The following is a 14262-nucleotide window of genomic DNA, read 5'->3' as shown; positions in this document are numbered from 1 at the left end:
AAGGAAAAAGTGGTGCTTCAATTTCAAATGGGTGATGCAGCGCTCTTTCAATGTCTACATTAAACTGGCCAGTTGATTTCAGCCTGGATTACACAGAGGGTCTAAATTACTCTTCTTGATAAAAAGGCTGCCAGATTAAAAAAAAAAAAAAAAGAAAAAGAGAGAAAAGGACACACGTTGAAATTTGTAATTCTAATAAATAATAAGCACCTCTAGTAGAAGTCATGCCTAATGCAAAATTTAGGATCTACTGCTACTGAAAGGGTGTTTATTTTGAAACCTAAAATGCAATGACCTGGGCATTGTGTATTTTATCTGTCCACCCTACGGCCTTGTAACCAATTCGAGCACTCGGGATTTCCCTTAAGATGTTTGATTCGCTGAAGATATTGTTTGTATTTCGGGAACTCACCACCTGTGGTGGCCTTAGCAATCTTACATTACCTTTGACTATTCATTTCAGAACTGTACATTATCTTCGAGCAAAGCACTGAGAGGCTTAGCCTAAGTGATTTTCCCGAGAAGGATCGGGTTTTTTTATAGGTTCTCTAATAAGAATGTTTGGCAAGTGCAGTATGTTTCAATGTTCAGAAGAAAAAACAGTAAACAAGATAGTTGAGAGTTCAAGATAACTGCAGGGGCGGGGCTCCGGGCCCGGAAACAGGAATGTGGAAAAAAAAAAAAATCTGAGAGGCCCCAATTATCGCGAGACCACAGATGGGACGATGTCTTTTGAGCTTCCTCGGCACCCGTACTGGATGCGCGCTCCCAGCCACCTATGGTATATCCGGCTTTGGCTTATCTGAAGTGGCGTCGGACCTTCGGATCTACCTTCTTCTCCGCTGTCCTAGTCCCACCCGGCGCTGACCCGCCGCCGTCTCCAGGACTCTAGGACTCTCACAGTCACTACCCGGCTACAGCTAGCGTCTTCTGAGATGTCTGGCCACGGCAGCGGCAGCAGCAGCGGCGCTGATGCCCCAGGTGAGTGGTCGCGAGCCGACGCCATGATGGGGACATCCTCAGATTTCGATTTGAGACCTGGGCCTCAAATGGGCTTGAGATTGAACGGGGGTGGAGATGGTGCCGGGGCTAATAGTGTTCCCATCTTTGCCTACACAGAACAGCAAGGTGCAGACGCGGGAAACGACCGCGTCATCTCTGGACGCGTGGAAGGTGGTGGCGACAACACGGCCCGTTACCGCGAAGGCCGGCTGAGAAGGGATGTAGAGGCGGTCCAGGAGGAAGCGGCAGGAGAACAGCCCCAGGTACAGAGCAGCGGGGCCAACCCTGATCAGTACCTAGCAGATGAAGATCGGGCCCTGGTGGACTGGCTGTCCACAGAAACATCTGCCCTGCCGCGCCCTCGCTGGAATGTCCTCAGTGCCCTTCGAGATCGGCAGCTGGGTTCAGGGGCCCGCTTCGTACCCGCAGCCTGCGGGTCGAGAGCGTTTGTGCAGCGTTTGAGCCTGCAGTGCAGGCTGGAAGGCCACCAGGGCTGTGTCAATAGTGTTCACTTCAACGAGCGGGGCACCTGGCTGGCCAGTGGCAGCGATGACCTGAGAGTGATAATTTGGGACTGGGCACGCCAGCAGCCGGTAATGAACTTGGACTCTGGTCACACAGATAACGTCTTTCAGGCCAAGTTCCTTCCGAGTTGGGGCGATTGCACCCTGGCCACGTGTGGCCGTGATGGGCAGGTACGGGTGGCACAGCTCCCTGCTGCGCCGGGCGATGTTGTTTTCCGGAAGGTGGCCCAACATAGGAGAGCCAGCCGCAATTTGGCTCTGGAGCCGGGCTCCCCTTTCACATTCCTGAGCTCAGGTGAAGATGCTGTTGTCTTTGCCATTGACCTCAGACAGGAGCGGCCGGCTCACGAACTGGTGGTGAGGAGGGAGAATGCCAGAAGAGTGGGACTGTATACAATCTTTGTGAACCCCGCCAATCCTTACCAGTTTGCTGTGGGTGGAAAAGACCAGTTTGTAAGAATTTACGACCAGAGGAGAATCGATGATAATGAGAATAACGGGCTACTCAAGAAATTCTGTCCTCGTCACATGGTCGACTGGGATGAACAAGTAAATGTCACCTGCGTGGTGTACAGCCACGATGGCACCGAGCTCCTGGCCAGTTACAGCGATGAAGATATTTACCTCTTCCACTCCTCTGGCTGTGATGGAGACCAGTATGTTAAGAGGTATCAGGGGCACAGAAATAAGGCCACGGTCAAAGGCGTCAATTTCTACGGCCCCAGAAGCGAGTTTGTGGTGAGCGGTAGTGATGGCGGGCACATCTTCTTCTGGGAGAAATCATCCTGTCAGGTCGTTCAGCTCCTGGAAGGAGGAGACAGGACCGGCACTGTGAACTGTGTGGAGCCCCATCCTTACCTACCTCTGATTGCGAGCAGTGGCCTAGACAATGATGCCAAGATCTGGGCACCCAGCGCTCCAGCTCCCACTGGGCTTCCTGGGTTAGAGAATGTGATGAGGACGAACAAGAAGTGTCGCGATCGGGAATGGTTGAGGTCCGGTGGCACGTTTGACACAATCATGCTTTCCTGTTTTTTGCGTCACCAGCAACAGAGAAGTTTTCGCCTTCTTAGCCGTCGTAGGGTATTTACCATCGGGGGTGCAGAGGCGGATGACCCTTCCAGTGCCTCAGATGTGTCCGCTGATGATGACGACAACGGCGGCAGCGATGACTACGATGAAAGCAGTGATGACGGCGGCGGCGGCGACTACGATGATGATGACGCCTATGATGGCGACGACGACTCCGATGATGACGACGACACTGACTACGACGACGACGACGATGATGACGACGACGACGACGATGATGATGACAACGACGATGACGACGACGACGACGATGATGATGACGACGACGATGACGACGACGACTATGATGGCGACGATGACTACGATCATGACGACGACGATGATGACGACGACGACGACGATGATGACGACGACGACGATGACGACGACGACGACGATGACGAGGGAGACGAACCCCAAGACCAGTGCCAACACCAGTAATATGCGCGGTGCCTGACATCATGAATGCCTGATACCTGATCCAGCACGATGTCACCCTCGTAGGCTGGACTTTTAAGTGTGAAATTCAGTTTACCTAACAGATCTGCCCTTTGTATTTTCCACGATCGAAGCCACCTTTCATCTCTTCCCTGTGCTTCCCTTCCTTCCTTTCTCACATCCTTCGCCCCTCATTCCTTTCCACTCTCTTGGTCCCTTTAGTCCTCTCTCTTTCCCCCTTGCTTATGCGTGCATGTAGAAGCCATTTATTTTTTCTGTTTGTTGTTTGTTCTCTTATGGTTGACTTCCGAAGGTTCCCATTTCTGATGAAAATATTAAGTGGCTTATTGAATACATTATTTCTGACACAGGAAACTGTCTGCTTTCGCCGTTAGGAGTATATCAGTAAGTTCTTTGGCTGATCTGAAAACTGTACAAATGTGTTGGTTCTTTAAAAGTGAGTAAAACAAGGAAATGCACACATGTACACATGGATATGTACGTGCACAGAGTCTCACACAGAGACACAGAGGGGTAAAGAGGAAAACGAGACAACAGGTGCTTGAATAAGTTCCATGGAAGGCATTTTGTCTTTATAGAATTAAAAACATTGTGTTGTCCTAGTTTTCTGAATCCATGTGTTAACACTGATTGATTTTAGTTGACGGGGCTGGTAAGGATTAAGTTTAGTGGCATGCCACTCTCTACCCTGTACTTGAATTTTCGTGAAGTTTCATGTCTGAGAACTCCCGCAGGATTACCTTCCACAGACTTCTTTTACGATGGCCAGCTCCTAGAAGATACCGTACAGCAGTATGAGCATTCTTAATACTTGAAAATGCATATATATTTGAACCAACTTGAAAAATGACTTCATGTTGCATTAAAGAGTCGTTTGTTCTAACCGATAACCGTGTGATATCATTATAGTATAAAACCACTAGTGCGTACTCTCTGCTTCTGGGCAACAATTCTCCACTCCCCTATTGAACTCCTTCTCCCGTTCACTGAGTTGACCATTCCACACCTTCTTCTGCCTCAGAGGTGCAGCACAGCTTTCATCTTCCTCATTCATGGCTGATATCCTTCCTTCTCTATTCACTGGAGGAGTGGAAGCTGTGAAAAGAGAGTATGCACATTCTTTCCAGAAAAGACAAAATCCCACCTGCTTATGTGCCAAATATTTTGTCTCATTTCCAGTTACAATCCCTGGACATATGCATTGAATACTATACCCTCACCCTTTTCAAGACTTTTCTTCCTAAAACTCCCATCTCCCCCGCATGAACACTTTTTACCCTTTCTATTCCATCATTGTCACTGGCCTAGATCATCCAGTGGTAAACCAGATGAAAAACGGTTGTCCCCCTTTACATGTATGAATTGCATTGAATCTGTGTATCACCTTGGGCAGTGTGGTCATTTTAACAATATTAAGTGGTCCAACCCTTAGTCACTAATGTCTTGCCAATCAGTTGTGTTTTCATGAAGTTCTTTCATCAAAGTTCGGTAGTTTCCACTGTACAAGTCTTTTACTTCCTTGGTTAGGTTATTCTTACATATGTTATTATTTTTGGTGCTCTTGTAAATGGCAGTGTTTCCTTAACTTCCTTTTGTACACTTCATTTGTATTTATCCTGAGTACAAATACAGACACAGGACAAGAAATCTGTATGCCAGCATTCCTGATAAACATAGATGCAAAACTCCTGAACAAAAAAAAACTAGCAAACCAAATCTAGCCGCACATTAAAATGACCATATGGGATTACTTGTGGGATGCAAGGATGTTTCAGCGTAAACGAATCAATCAAAGCGATACACCATTTAGCAGGACGAAGGGTAAGAGTCACACAATCATCACAATAAATGCAAAAGAAAACTTGACAAAATCCAATACTCTTCCATGATAAGAACACTTAACAAACTATAGGTAATAGAGGAACTTGCCGTATAGGACATGCCCACAGTTAACATCCATATGCAACAGTGAAAAACTGAAAACTTTACTTTCAGGATTAGGAAAAAGGCAAGGATGCCGGCTCGTGACATTTTGATACAACACCGTGCTAGAACTCCGAGCAAAGACAATTGGGAAAGAAAAAGAAACAGAAGCCATCTGAGTTGGAAAGTGTGAAGTAAAATGAACTGTTTGCACATGACGTCACACACACACACACACACACACACACACACACACACACCCATACCATGGAGTTAATGAATTTAGTAAAGTTACAGGATACACAACTCTGCCGTCTTCACATGACGCAGTGGGAAGTATCAGCAGGAGAACAGAGGAAGGAGAATAGGAGAATTAATTTGGAGTATTAGTTTCAGGGACTCCCTTTTTATCAATTCATGGAGGGATGGGTATGATTTCCCCTGCCCGCTCAGACTCTTCACAGTGTATTTTTTGCCTCAGGATCTTAATAACTGCGCTCTTAATTCCCCACCTTTAGGCCAAGAGGTACAATATAATGTCTTCCTGTTCGTTATGGCCCTGAGGTGTTGCTCTTTCCCTTGGGAATTCCCTACAGGCTTCTCTCACTTTTGTAAGAATTCCACTTAGGAACTGCTTCAAATTGCCAAGTGACAGGTGCTTCTTGCCAGTACCCTGACGGATCCACCTCACACTCGCATTCAGTGTAGGAGTAAAGGTTATAATTTCCACTTTCAAAATGTATTCCAAACCTAAACAGTTTAGCCACCTGTATTATCCACGTCCTCATGAAGCCACCTTAATTGCTCACCTGGGTTAGAGCAATAGCTTAGTACTTGCGCTCTCTCCTCCTGCCCCGTTCTGTTCTGCACACAGCAGCCAGCGTCGTCTTTCGAAAAGTAAGCCAGACAATCCAATTGCCTGCTCACAAGCTTCTAAAGGCTTGCCACTAATCACAGAATGAAATTAAAATAAAAATTGCTGGGGGTGGGCAGACAGGCTCTATGTAGTCAGCCTTTGCTTCTCCTGATCTCACTGCCTGACGCCCTCTGCAGGGCTTCCCTGCACTGTTTCAGTCCCGGTGGCCTCCGTGAAGTGCCACGGACACTCATAGTGCTAGTGCTTTAGACCATTTGCACTCAATGTCACTTACCCTACATATTTCCATGCTCCATTTCTCTTTGCCTTCAGCCTCTGATTAAATGGCATCCCATAAAGGAGACCTTCTTTGAATGCACCATTTAAAATAACAAGCCTCCCGTCTATGTCTACTGGACTTGTCTATTGTCTTTTCCCACCACATTTTAGGCTCTATGAGTGAAGAGATTACCACTTTTATCAGAACCTAGAACACCACAATGCACAGCATTTATTTAGGAACTCCAAATAAATCTGTGGAAAATGAATGAATGAGTAAATGGGAATGACAATATACCAAATGGATCAAGTAAATTGAATGCCAGCTTAAAAGAAACCCAAGTTATCGTTTGCTTAATGAACTTGTAGGAAAAACGACTCAAACTAATACACCAACATCAGGTTGAAATAACCTGGTTCAACCTCTCACAGGAAAACTGTTCCTGGAAATGGGACGAGGCATATTTCCAAAGCCAATAATTAAGGATTCCTCCCTGGACAATACCGGGATGAGCATTATAAGGTTTAATGCTCTAGTTTTCCTGGGCACATGTGTGTGTGTGTGTGTGTGTGTGTGTGTGTGTGTGTGTTTTGCTGTGTTTTGTTTCTGTGTTTCATGGCTGAGAAGGACCCCTTGTTAATGAACACTATGAAATGGATCATACATAGGTAAACATATATCAATGTCTCTGTCCATGTCAGTCCACAAAGGATAAAATGCTTAACAGCATACCTATATCCATTTTAAGGTATCTATGCCTGCAATAACACTTTAAGGTTTCTTTCTTCCAGATTTTAACTTCCTTCTCTCCTCTTTAAAAATACCCTGAATTTTAAGCCGATTATTTCCTTGCCTTTCTAAATAGCTTTACTGCATATGAAAACTACAGAGATCTGCATGAAAAATGAAACTATCCCTTGTTCTTCTCTCATTGTGTTTTTGTCCATTCTTGTTTAAAGATTCACTCACTTAATTTTAATTCATGAATCGTCGTTTTTATACATTATTCCATTATAGAAATATATGTTAATTCATTGACCCATGTTGCTCTTGACAAGCTTTCTTTCAGTTGGTTTTCAGGTCGCTGTGCTACTCTTCAGATCACTATGAATAGCCTTTTACGTGTCTTCTCACTGCTGTCAGCGTTGGAACTGTTCTCTCTCTTTAGAGGACCCTACGTCTAGGTTCGATCGACTATTTAAGTTGATGCTGCAATTACTCTGAGGGAAATCTTGTTCTCCGCATTCTTCGTCATCAGTTTATTGTAGTCCTTTAAAATTTACTGACCTCCCCCAAGATCATTCACTTTCCAAAGCTCTAAAGTGTACACAGCAATCACAATGGATTGTCTCCAAAAGTTTTCCTGGCCAACAAGATCCCACCCACAAGACTTTTTCCTATTTTGGGATATATATCAAATATTGTTAGACCCTGATAACATCACAGAGAATGTTCTCCTTTTTCTTTCAAAAAATCATGGTGGTGTTGTCCAAGTATCTTAAATTCAACAAATTCCAAATAAATACATAGAGTCTTGGAGGAGAAGGAAAAGGTTGTGCTTCTATTTTAAATTGGTGAAGCAGCGCTCTTTCAATGTTTACGTTAAATAGACCAGTTGATTTTAGCCCTGATTACACAGAGGTTCTAAATTACTCTTCAAGATAAAAGAATCTGCCAGATTAAAAAATAATAATAATAATACATGATGGACATTGACATTAGCAATTTTAATAATAATAAGCACCTCTATTAGAAGTCATGCGTGATGCAAAATTTAGGATCTACTCATGCTGAGAAAGTATTCATTTTGAAACCTAAAATGCAATGACCTGGGCATTGTGTATTTTATCTGTCCACCCTACGGCCTTGTAATCAATTCGAGCACTCGGGGTTTCCCTTAAGCTGTTTGATTCGCTGAAGATATTGTTTGTATTTCGGGAACTCACCACCTGTGGTGGCCTTAGCAATCTTACATTACGTTTGACTATTCATTTCAGAACTGTACATTATCTTCGAGCAAAGCACTGAGAGACTTAGCCTAAGTGATTTTCCCGAGAAGGATCGGGGTTTTTTGTAGGTTCTCTAATAAGAATGTTTGGCAAGTGCAGTATGTTTCAATGTTTAGAAGAACAAACAGTAAACAAGATAGTTGAGAGTTCAAGATAGCTGCGGGGGCGGGGCTCCGTGCCTGGAAACAGGAAAAGAGAGGAAAAAAAAAAAAAGGAAAATATCTGTGCGACCCCAATGATCGCGAGACCACAGACGGGACGATGTCTTTTGAGCTTCCTCGGCAACCATACTGGCTGGGCGCCGTCAGCCAGCTACGGCACTTCCGGCTTTGGCTTATCTGAAGTCGCGTCGGACCTTCGGATCTACCTTCTTCTCCGCTGTCCTAGTCCCACCCGGCGCTGACCCGCCGCCGTCTCCAGGACTCTAGGACTCTCACAGTCACTACCCGGCTACAGCTAGCGTCTTCCGAGATGTCTGGCCACGGCAGCGGCGCTGATGCCCCAGGTGAGTGGTCGCGAGCCGACGCCATGATGGGGACATCCTCAGATTTCGATTTGAGACCTGGGCCTCAAATGGGCTTGAGATTGAACGGGGGTGGTGACGGTGCCGGGGCTAATAGTGTTCCCGTCTTTGCCTACACAGAACAGCAAGGTGCAGACGCGGGAAACGACCGCGTCATCTCTGGACGCGTGGAAGGTGGTGGCGACAACACGGCCCGTTACCGCGAAGGCCGGCTGAGAAGGGATGTAGAGGCGGTCCAGGAGGAAGCGGCAGGAGAACAGCCCCAGGTACAGAGCAGCGGGGCCAACCCTGATCAGTACCTAGCAGATGAGGATCGGGCCCTGGAGAACGGGGCGTCCTCAGAAACATCTGCCCTGCCCCGCCCTCGCTGGAATGTCCTCAGTGCCCTTCGAGATCGGCAGCTGGGTTCAGGGGCCCGCTTCGTACCCGCGGCCTGCGGGTCGAGAGTGTTTGTGCAGCGTTTGAGCCTGCAGTGCAGGCTGGAAGGCCACCAGGGCTGTGTCAATAGTGTTCACTTCAACGAGCGGGGCACCTGGCTGGCCAGTAGCGGTGATGACCTGAGAGTGATAATTTGGGACTGGGAACGCCAGCAGCCGGTAATGAACTTGGACTCTGGTCACACAGATAACGTCTTTCAGGCCAAGTTCCTTCCGAGTTGGGGCGATTGCACCCTGGCCACGTGTGGCCGTGATGGGCAGGTACGGGTGGCACAGCTCCCTGCTGCGCCGGGCGATGTTGTTTTCCGGAAGGTGGCCCAACATAGGAGAGCCAGCCACAAGTTGGCTCTGGAGCCGGGCTCCCCTTTCACATTCCTGAGCTCAGGTGAAGATGCTGTTGTCTTTGCCATTGACCTCAGACAGGAGCGGCCGGCTCACGAACTGGTGGTGACGAGGGAGAATGCCAGGAGAGTGGGACTGTTTACAATCTTTGTGAACCCCGCCAATCCTTACCAGTTTGCTGTGGGTGGAAGAGACCAGTTTGTAAGAATTTACGACCAGAGGAGAATTGATGAGAATGAGAATAACGGGCTACTCAAGAAATTCTGTCCTCGTCACCTGTTTGACTATGATGTCCGAGTAAATGTCACCTGCGTGGTGTACAGCCACGATGGCACCGAGCTCCTGGCCAGTTACAGCGATGAAGATATTTACCTCTTCCACTCCTCTGGCTGTGATGGAGACCAGTATGTTAAGAGGTATAAGGGGCACAGAAATAGGGCCACGGTCAAAGGCGTCAATTTCTACGGCCCCGGAAGCGAGTTTGTGGTGATCGGTAGTGATGGCGGGCACATTTTCTTCTGGGAGAAATCATCCTGTCAGGTCGTTCAGCTCCTGGAAGGAGACAGGACCAACACAGTGAACTATGTGGAGCCCCATCCTTACCTGCCTGTGATGGCGAGCAGTGGCCTAGATTATGATGCCAAGATCTGGGCACCCAGCACTCAAGCTCCCACTGGGCTTCCTGGGTTAGAGAATGTGATGAGGACGAACAAGGAGCGTCGCGATCAGGAGAGGTTGTTGTTCGGTAACTCCTTTAACACAAGCCTGCTTTCCTATTTTTTGCGTCACCAGCCACAGAGCAGTTTTCGCCTTCTTAGCCGTCGTAGGGTATTTGACATCGGGGGTGCAGAGGCGGATGACCCTTCCAGTGCCTCAGATGTGTCCGATGACGATGACGACAACGGCGGCGGCGATGACGACGACGAAGGCAGTGATGACGACGGCGACGACGACTACGATGACGACACTGATGACGACTACGATGACGACTACGATGACGACGACTACGATGACGACGACTACGATCAGGACGACGACGATGACGACGACGACGACGATGACGACGATGAGGGCGACGAACCCCAAGACCAGTGCCAACACCAGTAATATGCGCGGTTCCTGACATCCTGAATGCCTGATACCTGATCCCGCACGATGTCACCCTAGTAGGCTGGACTTTTAAGTGTGAAATTCAGTTTACCTAACAGATCTGCCGTTTGTCTTTTCCACGATCCAAGCCACCTTTCATCTCTTCCCTGTGCTTCCCTTCCTTCCTTTCTCACATCCTTCGCCCCTCATTCCTTTCCTCTCTCTTGGTCCCTTTAGTCCTCTCTCTTTCCCCCTTGCTTATGCGTGCATGTAGAAGCCATTTATTTATGCTGATTGTTGTTTGTTCTCTTATGGTTGACATCCAAAGGTCCCCTATTCTGATGAAACTATTAAGAGCCTTACTGAATACGTTATTATTTCTGACACTGAAAGCTCTCACCTTCCTTTCACCTTTAGGAGCGTATCAGTAAGTTCTTTGGCTGAGCTGAAAACTGTACAAAGGCGTTGTTTCTTTAAAGGTGATAAAACAAGTAAACGCACACATGTACACACGGATGTGTACTTGCACAGAGTCTCGCACAAAGAGGGGCGGGGGGCGCGGAGAGAAAGGAAAATGGAGAGAAAAGGAGGTGGTTGGATACATTCCTAGGAAGGGAACTTGTCTGTCCAGAATTAATAACTTTGTGTTGTTCTCATTTTCTCTTTCCATATGTTAACAATGTTTAATTTTAGTAGGCGACGGTGCTGGTAAGGATTAAGTTTAGTGGCATGCCACTCTTTACCCTGCACTTGAATTCTCATGAAGTTTCCTGGCTGAGAACTCCCAGGAGATAACCTTCCACAGACTTCTCTTACAACGGCCAGCTCCTAGAAGGTACCAGCCATGAATATGAGCATTCCTTTTTATTTTATTTTATTGATTGTGTTGTTACAGTAGTTCCAATGCTTTCCCTTTTGCTCCCCTCTGTCCAGTACCTCCCTTCCCTCCAGCAATCCCACCCCCCTTAGTTCATGTCCATGGGTCATGCATATAAGTTCTTTGACTTCACCCTTTTCTATACTATTCTTAACTTCCCCCTGTCTATTTTGTACCAATCGAGTATGCGTCTTAATCCCTGCACCATATCCCCATCTCTCCCCCTCTCCCCTCCCAGCTGATAACCCTCCAAATGATCCCCATACCTATGATTCTGTTCCTGTTCTGGTTTGCTAGTTGGAGTCTGTTTATATTTTTTAGATTCAATTGTTGATCGTTGTGAGTTTGTTGTCATTTTATGAGCATTCTTAATACTTGAAAATGCATATACATTTGAACCAACTTTAAAAATGACTTCATGTTGCAATAAAGAATCGTTTGTACTTACAGATAACCGTGTGATATCATTATGGTATAAAACCACTACTGGGCGCTCTCTGCTTCTGGGCAACAATTCTCCACTCCCCTATTGGACTCCTTCTCCCATTCACTGAGTTGACTATTCCACACCTTCTTCTGCCTCAGAGGTCCAGCACAGCTTTCATCTTCCTCATTCATGGCTGATATCCTTCCTTCTCTATTCACTGGAGGAGTGGAAGCTGTGAGAAGAGAGTATGCACATTTTTTTCCACCGGCAAAGATAACATCCCACCAGCCTGTGTGCCCAATGTTTTGTCTCCTTTCCTGTTACAGTCCCTGGACTTATGCATTGAAACCTGTACCCTCGCCCTGTTCAAGATTTTTCTTCCTAAAACTCCCATCTCCCCCACATTAACACTTTTTACCCTTTCTATTCAATCATTGTCACTGGCCTAGATCATCCAGTGGTAAACCAGATGAAAAATGGTTGTCCCCCTTTACATGTATGAATTGCATTGAATCTGTGTATCACTTTGGGCAGTGTGGTCATTTTAACAATATTAAGTGATCCAACCCTTGGTCACTAATGTCTTGCCAATCAGTTGTTTTCATGAAGTTCTTTCATCAAAGTTCGGTAGTTTCCACTGTACAAGTTTTTACTTCCTTGGTTAGGTTATTCTTACATATGTTATTATTTTTGGTGCTCTTGTAAATGGCAGCGTTTCCTTAACTTCCTTTTGTACACTTCATTTGTATTTATCCTGAGTACAAATACAGACACAGGACAAGAAATCTGTATGCCAGCATTGCTGATAAACATAGATGCAAAACTCCTGAACAAAAAAAAACTAGCAAACCAAATCTAGCCGCACATTAAAATGACCATATGGGATTACTTGTGGGATGCAAGGGTGTTTCAGCGTAAACGAATCAATCAAAGCGATACACCATTTAGCAGGACGGAGGGTAAGAGTCACACAATCATCACAATAAATGCAAAAGAAAACTTGACAAAATCCAATACTCTTCCATGATAAGAACCCTTAACAAACTATAGGTAATAGAGGAACTTGCCGTATAGGACATGCCCACAGTTAACATCCATATGCAACAGTGAGAAACTGAAAACTTTACTTTCAGGATTAGGAAAAAGGCAAGGATGCCGGATCTTGACATTTTGATACAACACCGTGCTAGAACTCCGAGCAAAGACAATTGGGAGAGAAAAAGAAACAAGCCATCCGAGTTGGAAAGTGTGAAGTAAAATGAACTGTTTGCAGATGACATCACACACACACACACACACACACACACATACCATAGAACTAATGAATTTAGTAAAGTTACAGGATACGCAATTCTGCCGTCTTCACATGACGCAGTGGGAAGTATCAGCAGGAGAACAGAGGAAGGAGAATAGGAGAATTAATTTGGAGTATTAGTTTCAGGGACTCCCTTTTTATCAATTCATGGAGGGATGGGTATGATTTCCCCTGCCCGCTCAGACTCTTCACAGTGTATTTTTTGCCTCAGGATCTTAATAACTGAGCTCTTAATTCCCCACCTTTAGGCCAAGAGGTACAATATAATGTCTTCCTGTTCGTTATGGCCCTGAGGTGTTGATCTTTCCCTTGGGAATTCCCTACAGGCTTCTCTCACTTTTGTAAGAATTCCACTTAGGAACTGCTTCAAATTGCCAAGTGACAGGTGCTTCTTGCCAGTAGCCTGACGGATCCACCTCACACTCGCATTCAGTGTAGGAGTAAAGGTTATAATTTCCACTTTCAAAATGTATTCCAAACCTAAACAGTTTAGCCGCCTGTATTATCCACGTCCTCATTAAGCCACCTTAATTGCCCACCTGGATTAGAGCAATAGCTTAGTACTTGCGCTCTCTCCTCCTGCCCCGTTCTGTTCTGCACACAGCAGCCAGCGTCGTCTTTTGAAAAGTAAGCCAGACAATCCAATCGCCTGCTCACAAACTTCTAAAGGCTTGCCACTACACACAGAATGAAATTAAAATTAAAATTGCTGGGGGTGGGCAGACAGGCTCTATGTAGTCAGCCTTTGCTTCTGATCTCACTGCCTGACGCCCTCTGCAGGGCTTCCCTGCACTGTTTCAGTCCCGGTGGCCTCCGTGAAGTGCCACGGACACTCAGTGCTAGTGCTTTAGACCATTTGCACTCAATGTCACTTACCCTACATATTTCCATGCTCCATTTCTCTTTGCCTTCAGCCTCTGATTAAATGGCATCCCATAAAGGAGACCTTGTTTGAATGCACCATCTAAAATAACAAGCCTCCCGTCTATGTCTACTGGACTTGTCTATTGTCTTTTCCCACCACATTTTAGGCTCTATGAGTGAAGAGATTACCACTTTTATCAGAACCTAGAACACCACAATGCACAGCATTTATTTAGGAACTCCAAATAAATCAGTGGAAAATGA

The 14262-nt window shown here is 46.0% G+C and overlaps 2 pseudogenes; both read left to right on the top strand.

Moving 5' to 3' along the window:
* The first annotated feature begins 1004 nt into the window (after positions 1-1004).
* LOC149991719 (DDB1- and CUL4-associated factor 8 pseudogene) lies at positions 1005-3864 on the top strand (annotated as a pseudogene).
* A 4731-nt stretch (positions 3865-8595) lies between these two features.
* On the top strand, positions 8596-10533 carry LOC149991718 (DDB1- and CUL4-associated factor 8 pseudogene; annotated as a pseudogene).
* Positions 10534-14262: the final 3729 nt, after the last annotated feature.

Source organism: Furipterus horrens, unplaced genomic scaffold (assembly GCF_987537825.1).
Source record: "Furipterus horrens unplaced genomic scaffold, mFurHor1.1.pri manual_scaffold_17, whole genome shotgun sequence".
NCBI lineage: Eukaryota > Metazoa > Chordata > Mammalia > Chiroptera > Furipteridae > Furipterus > Furipterus horrens.
The sequence above is the reverse complement of the archived record's forward strand: the minus strand, read 5'-3'. Positions and strand labels throughout refer to the sequence as shown.